This window comes from Crocuta crocuta, unplaced genomic scaffold (assembly GCF_008692635.1).
Source record: "Crocuta crocuta isolate KB4526 unplaced genomic scaffold, BGI_CrCroc_1.0 scaffold3, whole genome shotgun sequence".
NCBI classification, from domain to species: Eukaryota; Metazoa; Chordata; class Mammalia; order Carnivora; family Hyaenidae; genus Crocuta; species Crocuta crocuta.
The window spans coordinates 15572964-15588341 of record NW_027529934.1 but is presented as its reverse complement, the minus strand read 5'-3'; positions in this window follow the sequence as shown (position 1 = coordinate 15588341).

Here is a 15378-nt window from a genome sequence, read left to right as displayed (position 1 = left end):
GATCATGACCTGAGCTAAAGTCAGACACTCAACTGACTGAGCCACCCAGGTGCCCCTATTAATAAATGTTGGGAGCCATTTCTGAATTCATAAGTTGAGAAAAAAACTCCTTGTGAGATTAAGGTAAATTGCACAGACTCTTACTGTCAGATGGTGACCGATATCCACCCCCACTCAATTGTTTCTGTTTGAGCATCGACCCCCCCAAGGCACCTTGTTGATTGGTATTTGGAGTGACTCATTCTGACCTTGATATGCTGATTGCACTTTGTGAAGGAACTTACCATAGGAACTTCTTTTCTGGTTATGGGAGTAACATTGCGTTCCTGAAAGACCTGTTTTTCTTAATACCTCCCATTTCAGGGATAAACAGGCTATTGAGCCCTGCTCACAAAGAGCTAACTTTTGCCTTTACTAAGCTAATGCCACTTCTGGGCTGTTCCCCATACACCTATGCATATCAATGTTCTGGAAAGTATTTACTGATCAAGGAATTTATCATCAGAATGCCACTTCTGTGCCCTCACCCAAACACTAAATCATAAAATAGAGTTGAGTCTCATACAGTGCGGAGAGGCCTGTCTGGTGACCAGAAAGAATCTCGTGCCTCTCCCATCCCTCCCTCACTGACACCGTCCATCCTTCAGGGCCCCCTGGACCTGGCCAGAGCTGGACTCCAGCAAATAAATATTTTAAGAAATATTTCTTGGGGCACCTGGGTGGCTCAGTCAGTTGAGCATCCGACTTCGGCTCAGGTCATGATCTCATGGTTTGTGGGTTCAAGCCCCACGTCGGGCTCTGTGCTGACAGCTCAGAACCTGGAGCCTGTTTCAGATTCTGTGTCTCCCTCTCTCTCTGACCCTCCCCTGCTCACACTGTGTGTGTGTGTCTCTCTCTCTCTCTCTCAGAAATAAACATTTAAAAAAATTTTTTAATAAAAAAAGAATGTAAAGAATCTGATGAATATTTATTGAATATTTTCTATACATTGGCCTGGACTAGGCAAGGAAGAGATAAAGAAGTACATAAAGCGTTGCCCCTGCATTCAGGAAGCTTAAGGAATAATTGAAGAATTAGAAAAGTACATTGAAAGATAAGTAATATTGGAGGGGAGGGTCTGAGGTGGGAAGGGGAAGATAATGTTACCAAAGAACACACACTAAATGCTTAATGAGTAAAGCAATAGAATAACCTATTTGAACAGAAACAAGAGCAAATGCTAAGGGTCTTTCATGTTGGGGGGTGGGAGGGATAGGACTTTAAGAGAAAAGTATGGCTTGCTCAATCAGAAAGTGTAATTAAAGTCATAAGCTCAGAAAATAAGTAAAAATGCTTATATCAAATTCAGACATCTACTTCATAGGGGGGAATGGTTATTCAGCAGAAATGCATTTGCAGCCCACTTTGGAAAATAACCTATAAGCACCTGCAAACAATGAAAGCATTACAAAGGGGTAAAATATATTCCAAGTGTTGCTTTAAAGATTAAGTTTTCAGCACATTAATCTTTCAAAAGAGGTGGGAGATTCGGAGCAAAGAAACTAATTGGGAAAAAATGATGGCATTCAAACATAAGTGATGAAATTATAGATGAAGGTGCTGGCGAGGAAAATAAGGGAGTATTCTGAGAAAATATCTATGGGATTAAATTACTCTCTGTAAAAGAATCTTTAGATCCCTGAGGGCATAACCCATGGTCTTGCTCATCACTATCTTTCCCAGTGCTTCGCACAAAGGCCCATAAGTTGATTAAGTAAAAAATGATGGGATACAAAGACAAATGACTCTAAAGATGCATCCAGGCATAATAGCATGATGATGTCAGCCTTGGAAATGGCCAGTGAGTGCTTTAGTTTCAGATGTATTAATTAAGTGGGATGAAAATATATTCAAGTATGCATATCCAGGCAGTGACCAAAAATTCAGGGAAAGGCCCAGGAGAAAGTTTAGGACATGAAAACTGAAACTTCAGGTTCCAGAAGTTCTTCTTATAGGTCTAGGGCAAGGCCTATGAATCTGAATATTACCAGCACCCCAGTAAACCAAACCCTTTGAGAAACACTATGATTGATATTGTAAGGAATGTAAGAGAAATATGTAAAATGGCTTCTTCCTTCCAGGCAGCTTATTGAGGGGACAATAGTGGTATTGCTAGGAGGAAATCATCCATGCTTAGTATTACCTCTTTGGAACCTCGCTTTAGTAAAATCTAAACATGCAAAAGGAAACTGAGAGGACAGAGGATGTGATGCAATAGAATTTCCCTTCTTTATCAGTTAAATGTATAAAAACTATTCTGAAAGTACACAGTCCTTAGTAGTGTCTACTGGCAAGTTGCTCTGGAAAAGCAGAAGAGAAAAGAGGAAGCATGGCAGAACACACACACACACACACACACACACACACACACCCAGGAAGCTAGACAACTCAGGAAAAGAAACAAATAGAAAAAAAAAAAAAAATGAAAGTAAATGTAAAATAAAAACTAAGCCCTAATCATTGAAAGAATTCCATCGTGTTGTTAAATATTAATATTGTCAAAAATGACAAGACAATATCCAAAGTCTTTTGTAAAAATCCTGAAGTAAAATGTAATGGAGTTTCAATGGAATGAAATGACCAAGAAGATTGCACTTTCCAGACACATTTGTAAAGTGACTTATCCAAATATGATAGGGAAATAAGGCCGCTGGTTTCTGCCTCCAGCTGGTCCTCCCCTTTGGTAACCAATCTCTCAAAAAGATCCTTTCTAAAATGCTTTCTCTGCCTGAGTCACCTGAAGACTTTGCTACTTGTTAGCCCTGTTTGCTGTCCAACCAAATCTCTGAGTGATAACAGCGTCCTGTTACGTTTATTTTTTAATTTAATGATGTTGCCCTGTTTATTAAAACAAGGTATGAAATAAACATGGTATTAAAAAGCTAAAGTGAAGGGGGGGAAAGGAGAAAATATATTGTTTTGTCAGTGTGAATGGACAGGAAAGAGAAAAGTTTCTGTAATGTAATAGCATGATAATGCATCTGGGAGATAATAATCTATAAACTACCGGTAAAATGAAAAGCTCCAATTTAGACATTAAAAATCAGAGGTAGATGGTTACCTATGGTGAACTGTAATTTCTCAAGAGTTACTGTTTGCAGACAATCTCCTTTCCAGAAATGTCTACCACATGGTTTTCATTGCTAGAATTGCATTTTTAGCTTTTATCCTCTTCTCCCAGTGTTCCTATGTAAAATCATGAGCACTGCTCAAAGAAGGCAAACTAATAGTGCTAATATCTTGGTAAGTTAATGTCTGGGGCGCCTGGGTGGCTCAGTTGGGTTAAGCATCTGACTTCAGCTCAGGTCATGATCTCTCAGTTCGTGAGTTTGAGCCCCATGTCAGGCTCTGTGCTGACAGCCTGCTTCGGAATCTGTCTCACTCTCCCTCTGTACCTCCCTCACTCCCGCCTGCCGCACTCTGTTTCTCTCTCTCTCAAAAATACATAAACATTAAAAAAAACTTTTTAAAAAAGAAGTTAATTTTCTTTATTAAAGCACTTCTTTGACAAGCTACTGCTAGCAATTTTAGTCAAAGCAGTTGTCAAAGACGCCAAGAGGTATTTTAACAGTGAAAGATTTTAGGTGGAGCTTTGAATGTAAATGCAAGTTACTGAATAGGGTTAGTCAGTTTCAAACAAAAATGCAAAGTCTGGGAAAAAACAACATTGACTAGAAAAACATTTGCTCATTCTGTGTATGGCAATATGTAGGTATTTTATGAATATATGGGTAGGTTTAGATGCGCTCAAATGTAATAAACCAAAACAAACTGACATCTAATGAATTCTAATGAATTCTAAAGAGAACAATTGGTGTCATCATTAAGTGAAACCCAGGTAATAAGGATTAAAAAAAAAAAGACACCTCCAGTTGAAATGGAAGCAGACCTTGCAAATCTTTTCCTCCATGGATTTGACCAACCATGCATGCAATGTAGCATAACTAAACAGTTTGGGAAAGTGTAGATAGCTAGAATCAAGAAATGGTTAAAACAGTAAATTGTTCATTACAATTTGCAACAAGACTCCTTCCTGGTGTGTGATATTTCTTCCTGCCTAGTGCCCTGAGCATTCTGATGTAATCACCGGCAAGTCCTACCGTGACTCCTTCTGCAGTGCTCACTCCTATTAGTTACTAAATTCTGTTAAGAAACTGGGAATGCTCAAGAAAGAAAGAAAGAAAGAAAGAAAGAAAGAAAGAAANAACTGGGAATGCTCAAGAAAGAAAGAAAGAAAGAAAGAAAGAAAGAAAGAAAGAAAGAAAGAAAGAAAGAAAGAAAGAAAGAAAGAAAGAAACTGAGAATGCTAAAGTAGCACTGAATAGTGAATTTGTGCAAACAATCTAGAATGAATGAAGAGTGAATAATATTTTTTAACTTTTTCTAAATGTTTTATTTATTTCTGAGAGAGAGAGAGAGACAGCGTGAGCAGGGGAGGGTCAGAGAGAGAGGGAGACACAGAATCTGAAGCAGGCTTCAGGCTCCAAGCTAGCTGTCAGCACAGAGCCCGACGCGGGGCTCAAACCCACGAACCATGAGATCACGACCTGAGCCGAAGTTGGACGCTTAACTGACTGAGCCACCCAGGCACCCCAAGAGTGAATAATATTTGGTAATGATAATTATAATTGGATTTATAACAGGTCATGAAAGAAATTACTTTGGGAGCTTTTTAACCCTTGAAGGTGATGTCAAATAAAACAAGGATTCCTTCTTCTTTTTTATTTTTTTTTTCTGGGAGCGAGAGGAGGGAGCAAAGGAGTGAGGGGCAAAAAGAGGGGATGGTGGAGAGAGAATCCCAAGCAGGCTCCTTGCTGTCAATACAGAGCCCAAATAGAGGCTCCACCTCACAAACCGTGAGATGGTGACCTGGCCCAAAATCAAGAGTCGGACGCTTAACCAACTGAGCCCCCAGGTGCCCCAACAAGGATTCCTTCTGACGTGTTTCCTCTTATTTCCTGAGTCCATACGATAATTCTTCTATTTTTAATTTGTTTTACTCAGATAACAATGGGTCTTTCTTTTCTCACCCTGTTGAGCCCTCCCACACTGAGACTCGGGCATCCACCATCACAGCAGTTCATCAACTGTATTTGCACTTATCAATTTATTGTGAGATAGTAGAAACTCACCTTCAGTTGGAAAAAAATTAAGCCAGCGGTAAAGCTGCTGGCCCAAATGCTGGTACCCCACCTTATGTTCAAAAATTGAAGGTTGCTGAATCTGGGTGATCTCTGACAATAGTTCAACTGATATAACAACATATATTAGTTTTGAATCATTAAACCAAAGTCATAAGTAAAAACTGAGTATCCTACACCATTCTTTGTTCTTCCTTCCTTCATCATATGATACTACATCATTCTCAAATACTTGGTTTGTACCAAAATGTAACCAATGTTGATAATATACCTGAGGACATTATAAGCTGAATCCCATACTAAAAATTGAATTCAGTCTTGGTATCCACTGCCGTGTCAATAGAAGTATACTACCTTTCCGTTGCTGCCTTAACAAATTACCACAAATTTAGCAGCTCAAAACCACAAAATTTACGCTTGCTGATTTCACTGCCAAGTCTCACAAGACTGAAATCAAGGTTATCAGCAGAGTCACTTTCCTTTTTGGAAGCTCTGGGGGATAATCTGCCTCTAACTCCTTCAAGTGGTTGGCAGAATTGAATTTTATGTGGTCATAGGACTGAGGTCACAGGTCTTTTTCCTTCCTGGCTGTCAGCTCAAAACTATTCTCCACTTCTATTCACCTGCATTCCTTGGCACATGGCCCCTTACCTTTCTTACCAGCAACAGTGGATCAAGTCCTCCTCACCCTGTATCTCTCTGACTCTTCTGCCTTCCTTCTCCATATTTTAAGGGCCAATGTTATTAAATTGGACCAACCCAACTAATCCAGGGTAATCTCTCTAAGAGTCAGCAAATTCCATCTGCAAAGCCTTGTTGCCTTGTAACATAATATTGACCCAGTTCCAGGGATTAGGGCATGGACATCTTTGGCAGGGCTTTAATCTGCCTACCATATGCAGTATAGACTATATATTGCTAAATGACTACTTCTTGGTTGATTAGGTGACATGAAGTACACAGATTAGAATTTCCTTCTTCCAAAGAACCAGTTATAAGAGAATCATTCCTTTGAATGGTGTCTTTAGAGAAACAGGATACTGAGAAAATATGTTTCTTTTCTTGTAGGAATCATCTCAGCCTCTGACATTAAGTGGACCAGTTGCCTTCATTTAGTACACTTATTAAATATTGATTGATTTAATAATATATCAATACAAATGTCTATTGACTGGTAAATTTAAGTACCCACCTCTAGACATCATTACTGAACATTTCTTTGTATATCATGACAGAACAACGCACTTGTTTCCTTGATAGGAATTTCTTTCCATTATTCTTTTTATACTTAAAGCATAATACATTCCAAGAGATTCCTTCACCTGAGAAATACACAGGAAAATCTGGGGAGCTTTGAAATTTGGTTTGTTGAGCCAGCATGTCATTTATTCCTCCTATTCTACTCTACAAATGAATACAGAACTTATGACTAAAATGAAAAACTTGTGATTGCTAGTTCAAGACGGCAGACTGAAATCACACATTTACCTCTTCTCTCTTTTTTTTTAAATTTATTTCTAGGAGAGGGAGAGAGAGAGAGAGAGAGAGAGAGACAGCGTGAGCAGGGGAGGGTCAGAGAGAGAGGGAGACACAGACTCTGAAATAGGTTCCAGGCTCTGAGCCGACAGTCAGCACAGAGCCCCACGCGGGGCTCGAACCCACGAACCAAGAGATCATGACCTAAGCGAAAGTCGGACGCTCAACCGACTAAGCCACCCAGGTGCCCCCATTTACCTCTTCTCTTGATGCAAATGCCTTGAAAAGGAAATGAATGAAATCCCTAAAGGAAAAAATCCTTAACAGCACCACACAACAGAATGGAAGACCAATAGTCAACAAGAAAATTGGGGGAGTTTCTAAAATATATATGTATATCTGTATCTATACGTACATATGTGTACACTAGATATTGCATATAGTAACTAACTAATATATGCAGCATATACTATACCAGGATATATTTATAATATAGATCTTATGATATACGTGTGTATCATACTAATGAAGATCTAGAGTAGACAAGGTCACGTACAAAGTATATTAAGGATAAAGTTACCAGAGAGCAACAAAGCCTTTTTTTCCCCAATAGAGCCCCAAGCATGATGAAGCCTTCTAGCATTAGTTATGATAATTAATTAAATAACTACCTGTGGAACAGTTGGTCTAAGTACATACAGATGGTACAGCAAGACTATAAATGGCTCATTAAATCAGTTATGTTTCCTTTGGCTCTTCCCTCCTCTCCTGCTTGAATAACTATGATAATTCTAGAACTAATACATGCCAGTGGCAGGTGGGCACTGACACCCCCCCACCCCCCTTGAACAGAGGTGTATTCATTTATCAGATCAAAACCAGGACCTCTGTGATTAAGCCCCACCCCATTCAGCTATACCTAAAAAGCCTAGCAATGATAAGATTTGCCTCTAGGCAAAAGACCAGGAAAAGCTCTCAAAGAAAGTGAATCCTCTAGAAAAGCAGGGCTCCTAATATAGGTAAAGCATACAGTTGAGAGAAAGGCTGAATAAAACTTTAGATAACGCAGAATCGCATAATGGACAAGGCAGAAGTGGGGAGAAGGGGGACGATGGGAAGTACTCAACACTCACGCAGTACTCTCAGGAATGAAGGCCTCCTTTCTTCAGCACTTGTGGAGGTGCCCAACTAGCCACGCTTCCTTCCACGTCCGTACACCCTGAGGGGATAGCTTATTGCTAAGTGTCAGAAGCCAGTCTAAAAGGCTACATACTGTATCTTTCTAACAATATGACATTTGGGAAAAAGCAAAATATAGAGACAGTAAACATATAAGTGATTTCCAGGAATTCAGGGAAGAGGGAAGGAGGGATAAATAGGTGGAGCCCCATAAGGATTTCTAAGGCAGTGCAACTATTCTAAGTAATACTATAATGGTTGACACATGGCATTATACCTATATCAAACCCACAGAACTGTACAACACTAAGATGGGGCCCTAATGTAAACTATAGGCTTTACTTAATAATAGTATATTGCTGGAGGTCTGCTCCAGCTGGTCCAGGGGTCCCTGAAGGATGGACGGTGTCGGCGAGAGAGAGTGAAAGAGCCCCGACATTCTTTCTGACCACGAGGCAGGCATCTCTGCACTGTCGGTTTTGGTGTCTTTATTTACAGGTCAAACGATAACATGGCATCAGAAAAAGGAATTTTTACAATGGAAAACTCTTTGTGATAAGATGCTTTGAAAAGGGTACAGAAACAGGTTTTATGGAAGTATTCTTGCAGAATTACCCCAATCATAGTGATGTTGAGTAAATCTTACAACTAAGGAAACAACAGGATGTTCTTAGTGAAAAACAGGATGACATACATTATCTGTTCTAAGTTAATAACGCTAACGTTAGGACATAGGTTAAGTTGTATGCAGATAGGCTAGGAGGCATTCTGTCTGGCTCTCAAGAGGATGAATGTTTTTGAGCGGGTTAATAAGTTGTTTGTGGAAACCTTTTTGACCTGATGCTGAATGTGTAAACATCATGGAGGCCCTAAATGTGTCAGCCTTTGTTTTGGGGTTTATGTTTTAGCTACTCTTATCGATCCTCATCCCAGCTGCCAGTGTAAGGGAGGGTGTTTGTGGAAAGTAGGCCTTAGGGAAGGGATTGCCATACATCACCAGTTAGAAAACGTATAAGTATTAACTTAAGTTCCTTAACTCTCAATTAGGCTCTTTGTCTCCGGGCCAGGCTCAATTGTAACTCTTGTGTTCTTGGCCCCCTTTATTATCTAAGTCTTGGATCTGCAAGGCCCATAGGAAGAGCCTTTCGACAATCATCCACAGAGCTTTCATCTAAAATCTCAGTTGAAGAGGCAGGAATATGCTTTTCCTTACGAGGAATCTGTATGGGGAATATTGCTCTGATTTGGAATATTGTGAGGCCTGGTCAATACCAGCAGGCTCATTTCCAGCAGTGGCAGAAGGAGATACCAGTTTTTCATTTCTCATGGCAGGAGCTGTGCAAACGCTGCCATTACCTTGCTGTGACTGTCATCCAGCGAGGCCAGTGCGGCTCCCAGCAGTGTGTCAATACTCCATTCATCAACATGACAAATGTACCACACTAATGCTGTATGTTAATAAGTAGGAGAAACTGTTGGCAGGGAGGGGAGATAGGGAAGTTCTATGTCCTCTCTGCTCAGTGTTCCTGTAAACCTAAAACCGCTCTAAACAATGAAGTCTATCAATTTTTTAAAAATAGGGGCGCCTGGATGGCTCAGTTGGTTAAGCATCTAACTTCGGCTCAGGCCATGATCTCACAGTCTGTGATTTTGAGCCCCATATTGGGCTCTGTGTTAACAGCTCAGAGCCCAGAGCCTGCTTCGTGTTCTCTCTCCCCCTAACTCTGGCCCTCCCCTGCTTGTGCTCTGTCTCTCTCTCTCTCAAAATTAAATAAACATTAAAAAAATGTTTAAGTTCATGTTAGTGAACATATTATTTCATTTTTAATCTTCATGTATTTATTTTTATTTATTTTTAATTTATTTTTAATTTTTATATTTTAACATTTATTTATTTTTAAGAGAGCTCAGGCTCCAGACTCCAAGCTGTCAGCACAGAGCCCAACATCGGGCTCAAACTCAAACTCACTAACCGTGAGATCATGACCCGAAACGAAGTCAGATGCTTAACCAACTGAGCCACCCAGGTGCCCCAAATTGAAATTTTTAAAAAATGAAATAAATTTTCAGAGGTTGAAGGAATAGATTTTGGGTAACTAGGGAAAAAATAGGCAAATGTTGCAGCCCAAGCTGGCTAAGAACGATGTGATGTAAGGAACTCCAGAGACTATTAGAAAAAACGCCTACCACATTCTGAGGGAAAACTATTTTTAGCCTAAAATTTTAAAACCAATGTATAAGTCAAGCGTGAGGGCAAAATAAAGATATTTTCAGACACAAAAGTGCTGAAATACTTACTACCTGTAGTGGATACTGATGGTGCCCAACCCAATTCCTTTTACCCGGCCAGGTGGCCTGGCTGCCGAGTGATGACCGTGAACACAGCCTTGTTTTCTGGAGGGTGCCTTGTGTGTGCTGCAGCTGGACCCCTAACCCGCCTCGATCCTTCCACCTGCCTCCCACGCCTCCCAGAGCCCTAGACTGAACTGAGTTGCCAGTTGAAGTCTCATTCTCGCCTCATTGTCTTCCCCTGGTCTGCCCTGCTTTCCTCCCTCCCCTCCTCCTGAGAAAAAAAAGTCTTTGAATCATTTTCACAGAGCCCTTCGTGGGGCGTGGGGCTCAAACCCACAAACCGTGAGATCATGACCTGAGCTGATGTCGGACACTTAACTGACTGAGCCACCCAGGTGCTGACAGCTAGCTCAGAGCCTGCAGCTAGCTTCAGAATCTGAACTTCGGAAGCTAGAACTTCAGATTCTGTGTGTGTGTCTCTGACCCTCCCCTGCTCATGCTGTCTCTCTTTCTCTCTCTCTCTCTCAGAAACAAATAAAACATTTAGAAAAAAGAAAAAAAATGAATCATTTTCAGAAGAATTCCCATTTCAGGCACTGCTTCTAGAGAACACAAGCTAAGGTCCTACACATTCCCCAGAAAAGATTGCTTAAGAATGAACTCTATCTGGGGCACCTGGATGTCTCAGTCGGTTAGGCGTCTGACTCTTGATTTTGGCTCAGGTCACGGATCCAGCCCTGGGTCAGGCTCTGTACTGACAGTGCAGAGCCTGCTTGGGATTCTCTCTCTCTGTCTCTCCTCTGCATGTGCACTCTGTCTTTCAAAATAAATAATTGAACTTAAAAAAAAAAAAAAGAATCCAAGGGCCTTCCACTTCTGACCAAAATGGAGTAACATGGACTAAATTTACCCTCTCACATAAAACTGCTAAAAAATTAGTCTTACTGTGTGAAACAATGCTTTTATCATTTTTAATGTTTATTTTTTTTATTTTTGAGAGAGAGGATGAGTGGGGAGGTGCAGAGAAAGAGGGGACATAGGATCTGAGTTAGGCTCCATGCTGACAGCAGAAGAGCCCAATGCAGGGCTCAAACTCACGAACTATGAGATTATAACCTGAGCTGAAGTCGGACACACCTGACGGAGCCATCCAGGCATCCCTGAAACAATGCTTTTAGACATTGGATGTCAAGTAGCACAGAACAGTAGTCCCCAAGAAATGGGAAAGAAATGAGGTAAGCCCTAACATTACCCCAGCTTACTTCTTGAGGAATATCTCCAGGCTACTCTATAGGGAGAGGGGACCCAGGCAGCACCAGATGGTCTTTCACAGTTGAGGAAATGGAAGTAGGAGTCTAAGAAGTAGCTGAGAATCCAGTGGCTAGAGTTTTCAGCGTAGGGCTGCAGAAAGGAAGACACTACAGGAAAACCTCCAGAGATCTAAGGAGTATAAGAGTATTTTCTTAGGGTCACTGGGTAGCTCAGTCGGTCTAGCAGCCAACTCTTGATTTGCACTCAGGTTATGATCCTAGCTAGGGTCATGGGATAGAGCCCTGCATCAGGCTTCAGGCTGAGCATGGAGCCTGCTTGGGATTCTCTCTCTCTCTCTCTCTCTCTCTCTCTCTCTCTCTCTCCCTCTGTTCCTCTCCCCCACTTATATGCTCTCTCTCTAAAATAAAATAAGTAAAATTAAATTTAAAAATATTTTTAAAAAAATAAAGAAAGAGTATCTTCTTTAAGTCTTCAGCTAAATACTGATTCATGCCGGCATGTGAGGCAAATGCCTGAGGTTGGGTAAGAGTCACCCAAAGGAGCAAGATTGGAATCACTCCCAAAGTTTGTACTGAGCCAGGCAGAGACATTGAAATGTGAGGGTTTTTCTGTTGCAGCAACTAGTGCAAATTACTCTAGCTCATTCACCAAATTTCATCATGGTCTTAAATTCCTAGCAAGCATTAAAAAAAATAAAAATAGCAAGACATAAAATATGGAGAACAAACAGAGGTTTGCTGGAGGGGTTGTGGGAGAGGGGATGGGCTAAGTGGGTAAGGGGTTTTAAGGAATCTACTCCTGAAATCATTGTTGCACTACATGCTAACTAACTTGGATGTAAATTAAACAATAAATAAATTAATGTATTAAAAAAATCACAAGACATAAAAATATCCCATAAAGAGGCAGTGCTATTGTTATTCAACAAATACTGCTGGAAACATTGTCCTTTTAGAAAAATTGTAAATTAAATCCCCACTTTGTGCCATGCAAAAAAAAATGTATTCCAAATAAATTAAAGTTTTAAATATAAAATAGTAAGGGACACCTGGGTGGCTTGGTCGGTTAAGTGGCCAACTTCCGTCCAGGTCATAATCTCATGGTTCCTGAGTTTGAGCCTCTCATCAGGATCTGCGCTGATAGTGCAGGGCCTGCTTGGGATTCTGTCTCTGCCCCTCCCCAATTATGCACGCACCTGCGCTCTCTCTCTCTCTCTTAAAATAAATAAACTTAAAAATACATAGATATAAACTGAGAATTATCAAGTAATAGGTAGTATTTCTGAACTTTCATATTGAGGCTGACATAATCTTTTCCAGAACTTTATGAAATAAGTAAACTAGAACGTTTAGGTTGTAGTAAAGAGGTTTGCGGGCCTCGAAGTAAGACTGCTGATACCTGTCATTCCCCACCTCCAGCCTTCGCTCTCTTCCTGTTTTGAAACCTGAGATCATGTCCTTTGTTCTTATGTCTTTTGTTTGCCACTCTAAGGGCCTCTTCAAACTGAGTAATTTTTTCTTATTTTAATTCTGGGAAATTAATAATTATAATGAACTATCACAGTTCATTATATTATTTCACCATACAGTTCCTTCTTTTTCTTTCCTTCTGAGATGTCAATTAATTGGATTTGGCACTTTTATTTCTCTTCACTCTACCTCTTACTTGTATACATATACATATATGGTTTACATGTTGTTATATAGATCTACAATTTATGTATTTATAGTATTATCTATGTATTTATATTCTCCTTCATTTTTTTACATTCTAATAGAGATCCTCTATCTTATTTCACTAATTTTCATTATTTGCTATTCTTCTATTATTAGACATTTCCTACAAAATAGTTCCACTTTTTTTTCCTAAATAATTTTTGGTTCCAGGGGTGCTTGGCTGGCTCACTCAGTAGAGCATGTGACTTTTGATCTCGGGGTTGTGAGTTCAAGCCCCATGTTGGGGATTGAGATTACTTAATAAATGAAAGTAAAATAAAAATAATAANCTGAACAGACCCATAACTAGTGAAGAAATCGAACCAGCTATCAAAAATCTCCCAACAAATAAGAGCTCTGGACCTGATGGCTTCCCTGGGGAATTCTACCAGACAGTTAAAACAGAATTAATCCCAATTCTTCTCAAGTTATTCCAAAAAATAGAAAAGGAAGGAAAACTCCCCGACTCATTTTATGAAGCAAGCATCACTCTCATTCCCAAGCCAGACNGAGGAGGGCACTAGTGGGGATGACCACTGGGTGTTATGTGGAAACTAATTTGACAATAAACTATTTGTAAAAATAATAATAATAATAATAATAACTTTTGGTTCCAGAGAGACATATGATTAGATGATATCTAATCACAACTTATTCACTAATGTGTAGAAGATTCAGTGTGTCAATCTTTCTCTGTTCTTCAGGAATGACATTTATTCATTCAACAAACATTTATTGGAAACATGCTGTGTATCCACCATTATATCAAGTTCTGGAGATGAGGTCGTGACACAAGCTTCCTCCCTCATAAGCTTTTTGTGCTAATAAATTAAGTCAAAAATTATGTCAATAAATTATGCGCTAAATAAGTCAATAGATAAATTCTGTGAAACAAAGTTGACTGATGGAAATGATATTTTGATTGAATTGGTCAAAACCATCTCTAATAGGACTAATGTTTGATCAGAGTTCTGAATGAAAAAAGGAAGTGGGCCAGGGAACAGCAGGGGAGGATCATTCCAAGCAGAAATTATCAGAGCATGTGCAAAGGCCCTTTGCAGAGGGAATGCTTTGTAGTTGAAACTCAAAAGCCAGTGTGCTAAAGCAGCATGTCAGGAAGAAGGGCGGGGGGGAGGGAGAATATAAGGTCAGAAACGTGGTGTTATGGGCTAAATTGCACCCCTTGCCATTCATATGTTGAAGCCTTAACCCTTAGTCCTTCAGAAAGTGACTACATTTGGAGATAGGGTCCTTATAAAAGTGATTAAGTTCAAATTAAGGCCTTTAGGGTAAGCTGTAATTCAATCTGACTGGTGTATTTGTAAGTGGAGGAAATGTGAACAACAGAGAGACACCAGGAACATGTACAGAAGAAGGACCGTGTGTGGACACAGCAAGATGGTGGCCATCTGGAAGCCAGGGAGGTAGGCCTGAGAAGAAACCAATCCAGTCAACATCGTGATCTCAGACTTCATGCTCCTAGAACCATGAGAAAATAAATATCTGTTGTTTAAGCTACCTGGTCTGGGGGGCACCTGGGTGGCTCATTTGGTGACGTGTCTGACTTTGGCTCAGCTCATGATTTCATGGGGCTCTGTGCTGACAGCTCAGGGCCTGGAGCCTGCTTCAGATTCTGTGTCTCCCTTTTTCTCTGCCTCTCCCCCACTCACACTCTTACTCTCAAAAATAAATAAACCGTAAAAAAATTTAAGCCCCCTTGTCTGGAGTATTTTGTTATAGTAGCACTTGCAAACGAATACAGGTAGCCAGGAACCATTTTTATCAGTAGCTGTTACAATTTTAACCGAGATTTTATTCACAGAAACTAGGCAAAATTACATACATGTTCTTGTTTTAATGGTGTACCTGATGAGAATTTCTTGAGAATAATATTTAGACTCTGTAGGGATCAAGGGGAGACCACACCAACATGTGCCACTTTGGTATATTGTTCATTTTAAATAAAAGTCACTTAAGAGATAACATACAAAAGGGATACACAGACCCTTCTCCATCCCTCTGAAGGCAGGAAATGAATATCCAATGTGAAAGTTACCTTCCCTGTATGAGGAGGTAAAGAGGCCTTGTTCTCACTGGAGATGGGAAATTTAGAGCTCAGGAGGTTGTATAAATAACTCCTGTTACTATTTCTTTTTAATTTTAGAAGTTTTAATTACAGATTTTATCTTAAAGTAATCTATACCTGGTATGAGGGCTTGAACTTACAACACTGAGATCAAGAGTCACATGCTCGACTGACTGAG